Here is a 15,256-nt window from a genome sequence, read left to right as displayed (position 1 = left end):
GTGTTATGATGAGAGGGTTGCCTTGTTGTGTCCTCAGTGAGATGGAAGATAAGGGGCATTCATGGGAATGTGAGCAGGATGTGTAGGAGGAAAGGTAAGAGGTCTGACATAGGGGGGTGATTCAGGTTGGTTTGCACAAGCAAACTCCTGCACATGTTACATCTGCCCCACCTGCAGTGCAGCGTGGTTTTGTCCATTAAAGAAGGAGTTTGCTTTTGCAAACCAACCTGAATCACCCCCATAGTGCTTGTGTGGAGGTATATCCCAGAATCTGTTACCATGACCATTCTAGTTGCGAAGTTTAGGAATGCGATATTTGTATAGGCTTATAATAATGTGCACAGGGCAGTGTGCATTCTCTTCTATGTAAAGTGGATATAAGATTTAGAAGTTCAGTAGATTACTACATAATTAATATTGTTCATGTATTTCAAAACCAATACTAAAGTAGTAACAATAATTAGCTCATTAAAGCATTAACACTCTTTTAAAATGATCCCTTGCACTTTAGGTCGTTTTGCATGTAGAAAGCAGATGTTCTGTGCCATTAGGAGTGATAAGAATTCACTTACAAGAGCTGATCCCCCCTCCCCCCCCCCCCCCCCCTACACACCAGTGTCTCTTACCACACAGGAAATGTTGTGAAGAAGACGCTGACAAAATGTGTCATTTTCACTCTAATACATATTTAACTTGTTATATAGCAAGTAACACCCTTCCATGTAGCACTTTATTTTCTGTTCTTCAAGTAATTAAGTAGTTTTGCATTTAATACCACCACCGTACTGCAAGAATGAGGTCGGGGTTATGCTATATAGTCAAAATCGCATGCAGATCGTATGCTGATCATAAGCAGATCGTATGCAGATCACACAGGTTTTTTACCTTGCGATTCCGATGCACACTCCCGTGACAGCACAAATCGAAACCCAGATAGACAGGGCAGCAGTGACTATATAGTGCAAATCTAATGTAGATAGCAAGAATTGTATGTAGATATATATGTACAGAGTTAGCAAAGATTGTATAGTAGTCGAATCTTAAGTCGAATAGCAAGGGAATCTCACAGTGTGTACACACCATTAGGGTTAGCATTGGGCATCGAATGTAGAAGCATTTCACATGACATTGACATGTCCTTACTGTACAATAGTCATGTCTACATGCCCTCTCCATGTTGCAGGGAGAAAAAGTTGCATGTACCTGAATGAAGTGCTACTGTATACACATATATAAGCATTGCAAAAATGATAAGTACTTACCATTACTTACACTATTTCATATATTAAAAACTACACATTTAAAAGCTATTAGCCATACATACAGAAAGACTCTGTTTTTCTTATTAGAGCTCATCAGTGTATCGAAGGGTGATTAGATGTGAATGTATCAGTATATATCAGTATTCTCTTGCCATGTGTCTCAGATAAGAGCATCCTGTAAAGGGGTGCCGGACGGGTTCCCAACAGTCGGGATCCCGACAATCATTTACCCGACGTCGGGATCACGACTGTCAAAACGCCGACAGCCGGGTGCCCGACGGCCACCCGCTATTTTCCCTCGTGGGGGTCCACGACCCCCATAGAGGGAGAATAGAATAGGTGGCTCGCGTAGCGAAACACCGTGCCCGCAGCGTGGCGAGCGCAGCGAGCCCGCAAGGGGCTTTTTTGCACTTGCCATGCTGTCTGACTCTGGCCAGTCGGGATCCCGATGTCGGGATAATGACTGTCGGGATCCCGACTGTCCGAGTCCCATACCACACCCCTGTAAAGGAGCTCTAAGTAGATACCTTGGATCCTATTTAACAATAGTCTTATTACCAGCGATTTACTTTACTATACCAGTGATGGCTAACCTTGACACTCCAGCTGTTGTTGAACTACACATCCCAGCATGCCCTGCATCAGTTTTAGCATAGACAAATAGTAAAACTGTAGCAGGACATGCTGGGATGTGTAGTTCAACATCAGCTGGAGTGTCAAGGTTAGCCATCACTGTACTAAACAGATATGCACCTTGGTACTTATTATTACTTAGTACAATGGTGAGGATCATCAACTCTTCCTTCCTTGGCAGCATCTGTGGCTCTGTTCAGGTCCGTCGTATGGGCTTAATGGGCATTTGCCCAGGGGCCCCAGGTGTATTAGGGCCCTATGCTGATAGCTGAGGGTCCCCTTTTTCCAGGGATACCTCAGCAGTCCACATCCGACCTGTTAATTGCACTTCCCAGTCATATTTCTCAAGTTCTCTCTGACTTAGGGCAGTATTCAATGCGAAAAATTTGCTGTGTTTTATGGCGAGTTTGTGCTATTTTCGCGTTGGAAGGAGCATTTTGCTCTCCAAAAGTGAACCACCCTATTCAATGTGATATTTTCGCCGTCTTTCTAAGTGATTTTCGCCGTGTCTCTCCGTGTAGCAATTCTCCATCTTTTCATGGAGAACTGGAATGTGAACTTTTAAACTAAAAGGTTTTTTTTTTAATTTTGGTGTAAAAAAATCAGGAATTTTTTTCTGTGAAGGGGCATGTTATTTTTATTCATGTGCTTATAGCACATGAACATATATTTAATAAAAAAATATATATATATATTATTTTTTTTTACACAGAGCAGCCAGCAGAGGGCCGGAGCTCTCGAGCCGCTCATTAGATATTCATATATTCACTGCACCCGATCATTACATATGCACGATCGGGTGCAGTGAATACTGGGTCCCCTGCTGGCTATGGGGGGGGGGGGGCAGCTTGTGCTGCCTGGGTCCTGGGGAGCCCTCCTCCCCTCCACATATGTTCTGGGGCAGCCAGGGAGACTTTAATCACCCTGGCTGCCACCGTCCCCCGGCTCCCTGCCAGCTCCCTGCCGCGGACGCTCGTCCGCTGCAGGGGCTAAGACTCACCGCGAGTAACGGCGAGTCTTAACCACATTGAATAGTGGGAGCAGGAGTGGCAGCGAGCCCTCCGGAACAGGGCGAGTGCATGGCGAGAGAAAAAATCTCTCGCCATGCACGGAGAATATTTCTCATTGAATACAGCCCTTAGAGTTTTTCTGAGAGTATATTCAAAAAGCTGGGACTCTTCCCTTTCTGTCGACACTAGCGGCTTGTCTCTGTCATGCCCAGAACCAGAGACGTCAGCCTTCCAGCAGCCGGTCCCTGCTCCAGCTCCAAACGTCTGGTGTACAGTTTTATATTTTTGTCAATGGATTGCTCTGGCTCCTGATCTCTGATCCCCAAGTTCCCAGCACCTCCTGAAAGTTGGGAGTCTAGGTTTTTATACTATTGAAGGCTAAGGGCAGTTTTCAATGACAACATTCTCCGTGCATGGCGAGCGTTTTTTTCCGCTTGCCATGCACTCGCCGTGTTTTTGCGGAGATTCTCCATGTTTGGAGATTCTCCGCCACAGCACTTTAGATAGTATTCAATGTGACTGAGACTCGCCGTCCCTCGCGGCGAGTCTCAGCCAATCCAGCGTATGAGGTGACGCTGCAGGGAGCCTGAGGACGGCGGCAGGCAGGGAGATGGAAGTCTCCCTGCCTGCCCCAGAACGTATGTGGGGGGAAGGTGGGCTCCCCGGGAGCCAGGCAGCACAGGCTGCCCCCTGGGAGAGCCATCAGGGGACCGTGTATTCACTGCACCCGATCATGCATATGGAATGATCGGGTGCAGTGAATATATGAATATCTAATGAGCGGCTCGGCTCCTGGCCCCCTGCTGGCTGCTTTGTGTAAAAAATATATATATATATTTTTTAAATTAAATATATATTCATGTGCTATAAGCACATGAATAAAAATAGCATGCCCTTTCACAGAATAAAATTCCTGATTTTTTGACACCAAAATTAAAACAAAAAAACTTTTATTTTAAAAGTTCACATTTCACTCTCCATGAAAAGATGGAGAATTGCTACACGGAGAGACACGGCGAAAATCACTTAGAAAGACAGCGAGAAGTGCATGTTGAATAGGGTTGCTCACTTTTTGAGAGCAAAAGTCTCCGTCCAACGCGCGAAAAGCACAAACTCGCCATAAAACACGGAGAATTTTTCTCATTGAATACTGCCCTAAGAAATCTATTTCGAGATAATGGCGATATCTGCAGTCAAACAAGCTGCCCTTCCACCGGAAAATGACGAATATTAAGCCCACTCCATTATCCAATCATCCTCTGCGTATAAAACACCCCCTAGCTCCCTGGAATTAATTTTCAAGGGAACCTTCATTCAGCTCAGTGCCCCCTTCCACACGTTAGTGTTCTCCCTCCCACTACCTGTGCAGTAAAGGAGTAATTAGCAGAAGTTACTGCTCAAGGTCCTACTTGTTTAGTGGAAGATAGAGCACCCCCTGCCACCGTGGGACATCAAAGCTGCTGCTGATAGCACCCCCCACCCCTAGGAGGGGAGAATGGGTAAGGGCCCCAGTGCATTGCTTTGCCCAGGGGCCCACACTGCTATTAAGACGGCCCTGGCTCTGTTGTTGGCAGGCTTCTGCTGCCAGTGACAGGCTACTGTGTAATGCACATGTGTGACTGCAAGTCTGAACATGACACTGTTATCCGGTAGGGAACCAGCAGTGACTCAAAGGTGTCACTGAAGCCTGAAAAGCTATACTGGGTCCTCATTGCCAACAAAGGGACCAAATTCCTCTGGCCATTCATTGATGGTGTAAGTGGTAAAGTGACACCACACAGCAGTAATCTTATGGGCCATACACACAGGGTGATTGCAGCCTCATTTCTAAAGGGTCCTACACATGGACAGATTTGTGCCAGAGATTCATATTGGGAGATTCAGCATGAGAGATTTTCCTTAAACTGAATTTCTCACATAATAGGCCCACACACAGAGAGATTTGTGCCAGAGATTCATTGTGGGAGATACAGCATGAGAGATTTAAAATCTCTCTCCTAGGGCGGGATGTACTAAACAAAAAAATGCAGTAAAAACTCTCTTTTAAGGTTTTTTTTACCACATTTTTAAATGCACGATCCCCCCCAAAACATATATAAGTGGTGGTATAGCATCCATCCCAAGAACATATATAAGCATTGGTGGTATAGAATCCCCCCCCCCCCCCCAAACATATAAGCATTGGTGGAATAGCACCCCCCAAAAAACATATATAAGCAGTGTTATAGCGCCCCCCTTAAAAACATATATAAACATTGGTGGTATAGCGTCCCCCCCAAAACATATATAAGTGTTGGTGGTATAGAGTCCCCCCAAAAAACATATATAAACATTGGTGGTATAGCGTCACCCCCCAAAAAAACATATATAAGTGTTGGTGGTATAGCGTAATCCCCCCAAAAAAACATATATATGCATAGGTGGTATAGCGTCCCCCCCAAAAAAACATATATAAGTGTTGGTGGTATAGTGTTCCCCCAAACATTGGTGGCACAGTGAGGAAAAAAAAATACTTACCAATTCCGGAGTCTTCTCCCACGTCCTCAGCACCCGCTGCTTGCACCGGGTGAAGACTTCTGGTAGGAGGGACAGGCAGGGCGGGTGGAGGGGCAGGGTGGATTCAGAGAACTCACTCAGAAGGCCAAGCTCCCACGTCCTCAGGTGCCTGCAGCTTGGACACGGACACAGTGAAGACGGCGGACTGACGTCGGCCGGCTGGAGAATCAGGCGGGATTCAGAGCACTCGCTCAGAAGGTGCTGCTCACCGCCTACTATGCTGTCGATGTTCTGAGCGAGTGCTCTGAATTAACCAGCAGGGCCGTTCTCAATCGCGGCCAGATTCAGGGCTGCGGGGAATGTGCTTTTGAATTGCTGTGTGTGCTACACACACAGCAATTCTCTGCTTAATGGCTTAATATCGCCCTGTGTGTGGGGCCCTTAAGCAACCTGACAGGATCGCTTAGAAATGAAGCACAGATCACTCCATGTGTATGGCCCCTGTCGACAGCAATACGCGATCTTGTGCGTCACTATCACCGGACTAGATATATCAAGCATTCTTGAAATATCTAGTCATCACCATTGTTTTTTCCCCAGAGAACGCGGGCAGTCACAGGTCGATTAGCACACATCTGAGCGATACTAAATTGCTCAGCACAGTAGTTCAACTCGCCCTGTGTGTATGGTGCATTAGTTTACAGCTGTGTGTTGAATACTGAAATGAGGACATAACCCCATTAGCGGCTGCTAAAGTGATTATGTCTCATTAAATGGGCCCTTAGATTTTGTGGGGATGCACTGAGAACAGCCATTTCCCACAATTTTCCTTAAAGTAAATATGAAAAAGAAAATGGATTGTATAGTTACAGTATATCAGTACTTGCTGTAAGAAATGAAGTACTGTAGTTGCAAGTTGAAGTAGCAAACAGATGATTTCACAAACATTCATAAGAGGACAAGAAAGGTGTTGCCCATAGCAACTGAATAGATTTGATAGAATTTACTGGATAAAAGAAAGATAGAATTTGGTTGCTATGGGCAACATAACTACTTGTCCTCTTTAGAAGGTTTTTTCTTCATAATGACCTGTAATGTATACCTTATAGAATAGAATAGAATCAACTTTATTGGCCATGTATGCTTGCGCACACTAGGTTTTTTTTGTGGATTACAGTGCAGCATCAAGCAGGGATGAAAAGGGGGAAGGGGGGGAGACATTACATTTATTACATAAAGACATTACATGCATTCCATTTCTAGCTATATATTATATAGGAGATATAATCTTTTTATATACAACATTTTTTATTTGAATTGATATAATAAACATAAGCGATGCTGGCATTTTTTGCGGATAATTCTCTCACCAGTGGCAAATGCAGGGGGGTTTCCAAATATAATCCAAAATCTTCTATTTTGCAGTGCATTCAAGTAAGTAGGAGCAGTAACAGCCCTGAATATTGGTCTTCTATACACTGGATACTGTATGGAATACAGCATTCATATTTAACAGTACAGATCTATGTTATAGGTTGTTTCAAACATTTAAATAAGATAAGTGGTCAGGAAAAGGTTAAACACGTCATAATAAACAAATAAACAAACATAATCGAACCAGTACTGCACTTTCTGAGCTCACAATCTCCCACTACATGGTAAGGCTCCTGTCTCTTCCTCCTGGAAGCTAGTTTCTGGTCCATTGCGATGTTAGAGGTCTCAGATCCATACATGCAGTAATTGGTAGAAGAAGCTGATACACTAGGCTTGTGCAGCAGTTCTAATAATCATATTATATACCAGTGCTATTGTTGTCATAATTTAAGGCATTTGCCAAGGAAGGGATTTGCGGGCAACTGAGATTTGTACCTCGCATGAGGAAGCTATACTAGTATCAATATTCATGCAGTGTCTGTTTTAAATACATAGAAGTTTTCTTATCTTTATTTATTATACAGTGTCAAATAATATATTGAGGATGGCAAACAGTGATTACACAAACTATATATTAAACAACATGTTGAAAGTTTACGTCTGTGTATATTAAATATAACAGGCTGATATAAAAATAAAATACAGTACCAGTTTCTGGACACTGTAATATTCCTTTATGCTATGTTTGTAGCAAATAAACCTATTTTTATAGCTAACCATACAGTACTTTTCACTACATTTGTACGTGGTAGTAAGTTGGCGACCTCATAACATGAATGTTTATACATGTGCTAGTAATAAAATGTGCTAAAATATCTTGACTAAATTTAGTTTTGATCTTTTTTTTCCAGGATACTGATCTCTGCGGGTCATTGCCATTTCCTGTTCATCATGTACAATACATAGCACCGACTATTCAGTAACAGTTTGATATTGTCCTTTTCAATAATATCAAAGTAATATTTTTTCCTCCCCAATTCTTCTAGGAAAAATATCAGAGGTTGCATTAACACATTGGGGGTTATTGAGACCAGATCACAAACCTGCACTTTTGCAAGTCGGCCAAATATCAATCATTTGCACACAGTGGAGTAACTATGCTGCCGCAGACCCCGCAGTGGCTTGGGGGAGCCAGCGCTGGCGGGGTCTGCAGGGAGCACCAGGCAAAAAGACTGCAGTGCAGGGACTTGGGAGGCGTTATCCCAAGCTGTCAGTCAGCGACACCGGCTGCAGATACTCTACGACCCCTCCACTCCCCCTCTGCATTGCAGACAGAGTTGCCGTTGACAGGTGCTTTCCCCGCTCTGCTGCTTGCTCCTGTCAAACAGCTGACAGGCCAGCGTTCCTGACACTGGCCACTAGAGGCCACTCCATGGACCAAGTAATTACTTTGTGTGTTAAAAGTTGTCATAACAGAAAGTGAAAGCAGGGACACCAAACTGTTTCTAACTTGCTGGATATGAAGAGAGGAAGCTGTGACATATTTGGACATATTCGCATGGCGGCCAATGATACAGCGTGCACATTGATTTGCAAGGTGGGATTCTAGTAGGGCAGCAACTTAACTGAATGCTGGCCGCTGCAAATTCACAGCCATGGGATCAGGTCTGAATCAGGCCCTAAGTGTCATATGATTACCATGGAAACCACAGTCGCATGAAATAATGTGCAGTGAGCAGAGAACCATTGTACAAAACCTTCATCCTGCCCTTGTTTCCTCCACGTGACATCCAAGCAGCTTGGTGACTGATCAGCACAGATTAAATAATCAGGCTACACAGAGTCATATAAGAATCACCGTTAAATAAATTATGTTTTTTATATATTGTCATTAATCAATACAGACAGTATTGGCTGTAGCACATAGAAAAAAATTAGGAATTTGCTTTCAGTTTAGCATGAATGCCATTTACTTGTAAATTCACTAGCTAATAGTGACATCACTGGTACATGGCTCGCAAAATGGCTGTTCCGGTATCATACCTCCCAACAGTTCAGATTTTAGCGGGACAGTTCCGATTATTAGGGCCTGTCCCGCTGTCCCACCCGCACCCGGCAGTGTCCCGCGGTGAGGGGGGGGCTGTTGGGAGTCCCCCCTGTCGGCTGCTAAGCAGCTGGGAATAAACGCTGTGCGCATGTGCACAGTGTCTATTCCCGCAGGCTGGGGGCATGGCTAGAGACTCACAGAGCCTCTGGGTCATGCCCCTATAGCATCAAAATGGGGGCGTGGCCTCACGGGGAGCTGCGCGTATAGGCCACGCCCCCGAAATGAGGTTACGCCCCCCCCCAAAATTTCAACGCGCCTGCGGCGCGCATCAACTTTGTCCTAGCTCCAGCGCCCTGAAAGTTGGGAGGTATGCGGTATGAGTAGGTGCAGTCACAGGTGCACATTAAATCAATGGGTCTTGACTCTTGCATCGATCTCAATGCAATGAGTTTGCAATGCATATTACTTTATGGAAAGACAGATCCAGCCCAGTTGCAATCGACTCAGTTTAGAATGTATAAGAGTAGATGCAAAAGACGTGTATATTTGCATCTGCACATGCGCTTTTTGAGCAAACTCAGCATTTACGTCTGTTAAGTGAGATTCATAACAGCAGCCTTAGAATCTGTCATGTGCTCTTTAATTCCTGCATGTAGAGGAGCCATTTGTGTTTGCCTACATCTCAATAAATCCATAGAAGACATATAGCTTTCCTGATCACAGACTAATTTATGCCAGTTACAATTTAATATGACATACAGTACTGTATATTGAGCTGAAGATTATACATGTTCCAAGTAATGTCAGCAAAAGATGTTTTAGATAGCTACAGTGCTTTGTTCTCTTTGAGTAACCTACAGTGAAATGTAATCAATTCAGTAATAGAGACAGCTATAAAATAATCAAAGCAGGCAAATTGCAGAACTAATGGTAATAAAACATTATACAACTACATGCTATTTATCATAATAAATCTATTGATCTATTAGAACATTGTCATGATATAACTTATTGAAAGGCATCAATAGAAAAGAAAATCAAAATTAGTATATGACAAGTCAGAGTGCTAAAACACTACAGTACAGGTTGCGTATCCCTTATCCAAATATTCGTTTTCCAAATTATTCCGAAAACCATACATTCCAGAAAGTGAACAAAAAAAATTATGCTAAAAGCACTACTGGGGACATCTATAACTGGCACTACTGGGGACATCTATAACTGGCACTACTGGGGACATCTGTAACTGGCACTACTGGGGACATGATATGTAACTGGCACTACTGGGGACATCTATAACTGGCACTACTGGGGACATGATATGTAACTGGCACTACTGGGAACATCTAGAACTGGCACTACTGGGGACAACCTGTAATACCATCATGTGCATCTCTGCATATTCATTTTTGTGTAAATGACCCCAGTCAGACATCTTAATGTTTACATTGACTAGAGACAAGAAAGAACAATATCAGATAGAATATCGAATGATTAATTCCTAATATAATTAGTTTTTAAGATGATCAAACATCAGAGACATTGGGGGAAATTTACTAATATGGTAGTTCTATTTCACATGGGATTTTGCAATGGGCAACCAATCAGAATCGACTTCTTATTTATTTAGCTCCTTCTAGAAGGCAATAGATAGTATCTGATTGGTTGCCCATAGCAACATCCCACCTGAAATAGAACTGCCATCTTGGTAAATCTGTCCCATTAACTCTACATCTTATCAGCGATGCTTAGCTTCCTCAGAGTTTAGCACTGATCTGTCATACATTAACCTGGCCCTGACTAATGAAAAGCACAAGCTGTTCCATCAGTTAATTAATTGAGCCATTGCTAATTGCAGCATTGGCCATATCACCCATATAGCAATAGATCAGGACAGTGTCTAAGTAAGCCCTATCTATCGCATACGAACATTATCTTTGGCCTTCTTATCCACCAATATTGACTGCAGACAAAATAATGCTCTGGAAAAAATCTCTATTGACGGAACCCTTACAGATTATTACTTTGATAGACAAGTGAAGCCTACAATGTAAAGGGACGCAGCACTTTGCTTAATCAAAGTGTAAGTGCCCAGTCCTATTTGTGCATGATTGCATTACTGGTGTGATTAGGAGTCCGCTCTCTGAGTGAATGTCTGTTAAATGACTGCCTCTCTGAACCAAAGAGTGCTTAGTTCAGCACCTAAATCTGCTTCATTATCAACTGTGACATAAGTGGCCATCAATATCCTATCAATTCCATTCTTCATAACAATTCATGGTTGTAACTACTAACTCTCAAACACAGCGCACTCCATAACTATTGATTATTAGATGAATGAAGCTTTACAACTTGATGTAACATAAGTGTAAAATAATATTTAATAAATCTGGACATGTTGTATGGAAACATTTAGGGCCTGATTATCATGCTGCTGCAATCGGTTTAGCGCTTATTGCTGTAGTTGCGTATGCAACTTTATTGTAATGCTAGCAATACCTGTTTTTGTGGCATACAAGGGCCATAAAAAAGTGCAGGGGCACTTTCAGCATCTCCAGGTGCTGTAATACGGCTTGGGGCATCTCAAAACACCATTATCAGTCACCCAATTAAAAGGCAGGATTTCTTCCCTCAGAGAAGTTTCATAGTGTATGGGGGCCTTTACACTATGGGGCAAGTTCATCATTTCTGCAGGGTATAGCCTCTAATGTGAGAGAATAAGTGTCTGTGTCTCCAAACAAGTCAGGGACACAACTGCTACAGTATGTCCATAGTTTTTTTTTTTTTTTTTTCTGTAGAAATGCACGCGCACGCACACACACACACACACACACACACACACACATAATTGAAACTAATACATTTATACTGCTCCTTAATCAAATAAATGGTACTTGTGTATTATCAAGGCGCCTGGCTACGCTATGTTTTCAACGTAGGCTAAGCTACATTGTCAGCGTAGCCGGCGCCGTGATAATAACAGGAGGCAGCAGCAGGGGCGTAACTAATACTCTGTGGGCCCCATAGCAACTCTTAAAAGGGGCCCCCTGCCCCATTTTCACTACTGTTCACATTAGGGGGGAGAATGACGAGAGTGGGAGGGAGTAGAGGACATGTGGGGGGGGGAGAGGACGCGAGTGTGGGAGGTGGGAGTAGAGGATGAGAGTGGGGGGGGTAGAGGATGAGAGTGGGGGGGGAGTAGAGGATGAGAGTGGGGGGAGTAGAGGAAGTGAGTGTTGGGATGAGAGGATGAGAGTGGGGGGGTCAAGGATGAGAGTGGGAATTCAAGATTCGAGGATGAGAGTGGGGGGTCGAGGATGTGGGGGTAGATGACAAGAGACTGGGGGGGTAGAGAATACCAGGGGAGTAGAGGTCAAGAGGTGGGGGGAGATGGCAGAGCAGGTTTGAAAGGCTCATGACCATCACTTTGTGGCTCCTAAATACCCTCCCCCCGCCTGTGTGTACCTCTGGTAGTGGCAGGGAATCAGGATCCTTCTCACCCATACTCCTGCTCAGCGTACCGAGTTTCCCACTCACTGCAAGGGTGCCTCCTGCTCAATCTCCCTCTTGTTGGAGCAGTGTCTACCACTCATTGCGCCAGGTCTCCTTCTTGTTGAAGCCATGTGTCCAGCTCACCGGACATCTCACCTCTCCAGAGTGCTGGGTCTCCCACAAGCCAGCGCAGTGTCTCATGGTCCCACACGTTGCACCGGGTACCTCACCCCCCGGCAAGTGTCTCCCACTACTGGGGGCTTGCAGCGGCATTTGCGGTGGGTGTAGGCGGCGGGGAGGGTATCGGCGGCAGCCAGCAGGGGGGCTGGGGGGGGGTGAACGCGGTGAGTGGCTGTGCCTCTCTGAGCACAGCCACCACCACACATCACTGGCAGAAGTCCTCCACACATCACTGGTAGGAGTCCTCCCTCGGCTGCCCTCACTGTCACTACACTTCAGTGCCAGAGCCAGTGTGACAATCAATCCCTCCAGCGTGTGTGTGGTTTATACTTACCCTTCTCCGGCCCGGGCACAGCGTCGATCCCCGGTGACTCCCCGCTATCCACGGTGACTCCCCAGCAGTCGCATTCAGTCCCCCTCGCCATGCTTCGGGCTCGGTGGCTCGCTGCGCTCGCCACACTTTATTATGACTTCAACTCCACGCCGACGTGGATACTGGGGGTATGACGTGGATAGTGGGGATATTAAGCATTGTGTATTTTTAGGGCTCCAGAGCCACTTACATAGTTTACGTAGCCAGCATAGTGGTGTATTGGTATTCTCAATACACCACGATGTAAACTACATAATGGGCACCCTGATAATACAAAAGTACCAAAGAAATTAATTAAGCTGCTCCCCTTATAGGGTCCCCTGTCAGCGAGACTTAAAAGAGCAATACAGGTTCCCATGTCTAAAAAAGGGCACTCTAAAAAAAAATGTCAGATTATGTTTTTATATGTGAATTTTTTGCCTTTAAAGGTGGTAAAATTATTTTGGAATACTTATCTGAAGCTAAGCCCGTAAAAAGATTTTATTTAAAAACTAATTTATATTAATATTGATACCTTATGTACAACATTTCTACATTAATTTCACAATATAATAAAATTTGTATAAGCCATGAATTTGACTTGCATCATTACATCATTCACATTTTTAGTAGGGGTATAGTTTACCAGTCTCCGGTTCTTAGAACCTTAACATCTTAAACCTATGCGTTTTGTCTCCAAGAGTCTTCTTCAGGGGTTCTTCTTTGCTTTGAACAAATTATAAATAGTATAATTGTCTTTACATTTTAACAATCTTCAAGAGAAATCAGCAGGGAACAGGTCACATTATCGGTGCATTATTATGTACATATAGGCGTTAAAAACAGGCTCACAGTGGAGCGACAATGGCAGAATCAGCGGAATCAGTGTAGCAGGTTCTTTCTCAGTGGAATGGATAGAATGCACATCCATTGTGTTTTAAGTTCAATTCCATTACAAGTTTTGTGCATAGGGTATCAATATTAATTTTAAAGGAATTTTTAGATAAAAATCTTTCTATGAGCTTAGATCCAATTAAGTGTTCTAAAATAATTTTACCATCTTTTAACACAATAGATTGATATATAAAATCATAATATGCAAATAAAGACATTTGGGGGGAAATTTACTAAAGGAAATTTGTAAAAAATAGGTGTATTTGTATCCAGAAATACACTTATTTTTGACATTTACTATACCGAAAATACGGCAATTCGTATTCGTATTGATAGCACATCAATACGAATACGAATTGCCGTATTTTCGGGATAGTAAATGTCAAAAATAAGTGTATTTCTGGATACAAATACACCTATTTTTTTTACAAATTTCCTTTAGTAAATTTCCCCCTTAGTGCCCATTTTAGACATAAGAATAATATATAGATAGATAGATAGATAGATAGATAGATAGATAGATAGATAGATAGATAGATACAGTAGATAGATAGATAGATAGATAGATAGATAGATAGATAGATAGATAGATAGATAGATAGATAGATAGATAGATAGATAGATAGATACTTGTAAGCATTATATTATGCTATACATTTACGACAACTGCTTGAAGGCTGGTGAATTCCCTATGATCTGTTGTGGACTATCTTGAGCAAGAAAGACTATTACATCATTCATTTTCACTGTAATTAAACATCCTGGAAACATACATTGGGATAATCTTAAGTAGCTGCAACTACTCCCACTGTCTAGAATAAATATTTGAAAGCATAATCTTTGAGAGTGTGGGAAAGGCTCGGACTGAGATCTTATGTCATTAGATAAATACAGCAGTTGTTTACAGGATATTTAAATCATGCTGTGACTTTTTTTTTAACTAGTATAGGGCCTAATGCAAAATACAGCCCCAGTCTTCTGCTGCATTCTGCTTGCCTGGGACTTGGGAAACCTGGATGTGTCAAAGCACACAGTCATCTGGGTTTAATCATTTCTATCTAAGAATTACAATAGCAGCCAGAAAAGAAAGGAAAATGCATCTTTTCCCCATACGCTTAGTATCTGAGAGACGTAACATGCAGCTGAATAACCAAAAATGGGAAAAAACTGGATAACAGATCTGAAGGGTTCCAGAGCTGGAAAAAAACAGTTACTAATGGTATTTCCTGATTTAATGTGGCGGTTATAGAGATACTAGTGACATTCAGTATAAACAGAAGGGATAGAGTACTGCATGTGAGTAGTAAAGCATAACATTATCCATCACAGGGTAATTTAGTATACAGTACACTTTTATATCATAGATTTAATATATATATTATGTTTCAGTACTAGGGGGAGGCAGGCGAATAGCTCAAAAGTACATTACACAAAAATGCACTCTAATGCGGTAAATTTGGTTGGTTGCTATGGGCGACATCCCATCTTCATTAGAGCTCCCATCTTAGTAAATTGA

This window comes from Crinia signifera, chromosome 2 (assembly GCF_055691185.1).
Source record: "Crinia signifera chromosome 2, ASM5569118v1, whole genome shotgun sequence".
Lineage (NCBI taxonomy): Eukaryota > Metazoa > Chordata > Amphibia > Anura > Myobatrachidae > Crinia > Crinia signifera.
This window is presented reverse-complemented; position numbering follows the sequence as displayed.